Below are 3,406 nucleotides of genomic sequence, written 5' to 3'. Positions count from 1 at the left end.
TTGAACATTTACAGCAGAAGTAGAATGGTAACAAAAGTATAAATTATTATTAAATGCCCTCTGGGGATATCAGGCAGAACTCATTACAGATAGGTTCTGCACCTGTAGCAGATACATGTAACAAATGCAAAACATTTTCCATGCCAGCTCACTACTAGTCAAACCAAGAGTTCACAAAATCCATAAATCATAGGTTCTGGATCTCTGCCACTTGTTAGAAGTGCAAAAATTATGCAAAAAAAGAAGCACAGAAAGGATGATACAGAAAGTTTATTACAGAGTGCTGCTATATTTACTTATTAGCACAAATGTATGTTATCATGATATTTAAGTTACAAATGTTACTTAGCCAAGTATTGAAATGAATATTGTAATATTAATATTGAAAGGAATTCCTGAAATGAAAATATTTTTTCATAAAGAAAAATAAAACCTGCCTGAAATATTTGAATACCAGAATCTGGATCAAAAGCAAGTTTATTCTGTGACCTTTCAGTATTGCTGAATAGGAATGGAAATATTACTTTCAAAATGCAGGGACATTTTCTAAAGGTCTCTTGAAAAGTCAACACATATTATATGCCAAATTGTCAATTTTGCATGATGAAAACATCTATATAAATATTTAGAATATTATTTAAAAAACAAAAGACAGGATCACATCATAATCTAGAGGCAGAACCAAAAGATAATACATGCTACACAATTAAAGATCCTGTACTTAAGAGCTTTTACCATTTTATGAAAACAGTGATGCAAAATGGCAATTAGAGTGATCAAGGTAAAATCATTATTTCCAGCAACTGTTGTAACAGCAAGCTTTAAACATATTCTTGAAGTTATCAAAACAACATCCATTTAAAATTATTTTGTCACTCTTTTGGTCATTGGTATACTAAAAAACTCATTTTCCTCTTCTTAGAAAGCTTTCTGGTTTAAATATTCTCTGTACGCAGGTGATAGAGAAGTATTTATTTCTTAAAACCTTAAAGTAGTCATAAATAAAATAATGCTTTATAGACTACATGAGACTCAGTAAGAAATCAAGACTCTCAAGGCATTTATGGCTCCTAATGATTGTCTCATGATGGGACCTTTACAAGTCTGACAATACTAAACCTTTCCTTACACATTCTCAATCAGATATTTCTGATTCTGTACGTCTGTACATACAGAATTTACAAACACATACACAAAACTGACTAACATTTGAAATAGATATAGGCCAAAGAACTTATTAATAACTAGAAATATAATCAAATAACCAAAACCAAAGTTCTGCACAGACAAGAAGATTAATCTTAGGCTACTAACTTGTGAATGAAGTGCTTTCTGTTCAGTTCAAAAATTGCTCTGCAATGGGTTTGAATCCATTAATAAACAGGAAGCAATAGCTTTAATTCTCTTGGCCTCAGTGATCTGCAGTAACTTCCTTAGCCACATGAGGATTCTGAATTTATAGTTATTAATATTAATGTTTAAAATTTTAAAGCTGTGAGATGTGCATAATTGCAGTAACAACAGCCGTGAAAGCACCTAGTATAATTGTTAGCATGAAAGTTTTCAGGGCTGTGTTTGCTTAATTCAACACATAAGTTACAGCCATCACGGCAGAGCAGGCAGGAGACACAGTACCACACACACACACCATAAACTGCCATGCAGTGGATGCAACAGCAAGGTACCCTTGAGCAGTCTCGCCCACCCACACCTTGGGCACTATCACTGACTGTGTAGACAGCACCTACAAGGGGTAAGTGACCCTTCTTCCCCTCTGTCTGGTACTTGTAGGACCTTGTCTGAGTTACCATGTCCAGTTTTGGTCTGCTCATTACAAAAGCTCATTGTCATTCCAAAGTGAGTGTATGAAAAGGTGAGCAAGATGGTCAGGGTGCTGGAGAACATGATGTATAAGGAGAGGATGAGAGCTCAGGCTGACAGCTTAGAGAAGAAAAAGTTAAGAAGAAACTTTGTGGCTGAATAAAACTACTTAATGGCATGACACCAAGAAGATGGAGGCCAGACTTTTCTCAGAGATGGACGGTTTTGGCTGACCCTGCGTTTCCCAAGTTGGAACACAGGAAGTTTTGAGTACTTATTAGCAATATGCTTATTACAAGATAAACACTGCAACAGGTAGCCCAGAGAGCTATGGAAACGCTGTGCTGTCCTTGGAGGTGTTCAATACTCCATTGCACATGGCCTGATATTAAGCATAACGTCTCGGTGCAGGGGCTTGGTCTAGGTGAACTCTTTCAATATAAATACAATTTTGTGATTCTACTGGTGAACTGATTCTAATACCATGAACATTATAAAGTTTAACAGAGTTGAAAAGCTAAATAAAATCTTTCCCCTTTCTGGCACTTCCTCATGTGACCCTTTGAATACCCAGCAAAGTCCTGTCATGTGCCCAACATAGATATTTTTCCTTTCTACTCCTATACAAGTCCTGTGCTTTCTATGTAAATGTTCCTGTCTCCTGGTTCAACTTTGAGAGTTCTGTGTCTGTCAGTGAGTCCACAATCCATATAATATGCTTAAAGTCAAAATCTTGCTCAGAAATTTGCCGTTGGAAAGCACTGCCTGTGCTCCATAACCTTCACTCCATCAGATAGGAGCATCTTTCATTGTAAGCTGTGTATTGTGGTGCCTCCATAATGACCATCTTCCCTTGATCAAAGGTACACCCCAAGGTACAGCAACAATTCAGCCTGAAGCGTCTAGGTCATAAGAGCAAACTTCATTTAGGAACAGGCATTGAGGAAAAAAAGAAAATCATCTTCTTTCTCCTATTGTGGAAAGTCTTCTGTATTTGTGATGGTGTTAGGCCTTTTGCTCCCCCAGAGCATCTGATTTCTTGGAAATACTGGTAGATAACATTCTGCAATAGGTCTATGAACACATTTATCTTCCAAACCAGCTTTTGCTGGTGGTGACTTGTGTATCAACCCTGTGAGGTCCCTGACACACAGAATGTCCTCGTCCATGTGGCAAAACCTCTCTGTTGAATGGCAGGAAACCATCACTGGCAGGCACGGTACCTCAGAAGCTGAATAATTACGGAATCACAGAACGGGTCAGGTTGGAAGGAACCACAGGGGGTGATTTGGTTCAACCTCCCCGTCCAAGCAGCGTCACCCCTGAGCCCACGGCACAGCACTGCTTCCAGACGGATGTTGAGTACCTCCATCAAAGGAGCTTCCACAGCCTTTCTGGGCAATCGCACATGAAAGAAGTTCTTCCTCATGTTCAGGTGGAACTTCCTGTGCATCCTGTGCTCCTGCCCACGGCCTCTTGTCCTGCAGCTTGGCAGCACGGCGCAGAGCCTGGCTCTCCGCAGTCCGCGATGGCTGAGCCCCGAACTCCCCCGGTCCCGCTCTGGGGAGCGCGCGAGCGAGCGAGC

Source organism: Parus major, chromosome 2 (assembly GCF_001522545.3).
Source record: "Parus major isolate Abel chromosome 2, Parus_major1.1, whole genome shotgun sequence".
NCBI classification, from domain to species: Eukaryota; Metazoa; Chordata; class Aves; order Passeriformes; family Paridae; genus Parus; species Parus major.
The sequence above is the reverse complement of the archived record's forward strand: the minus strand, read 5'-3'. Positions refer to the sequence as shown.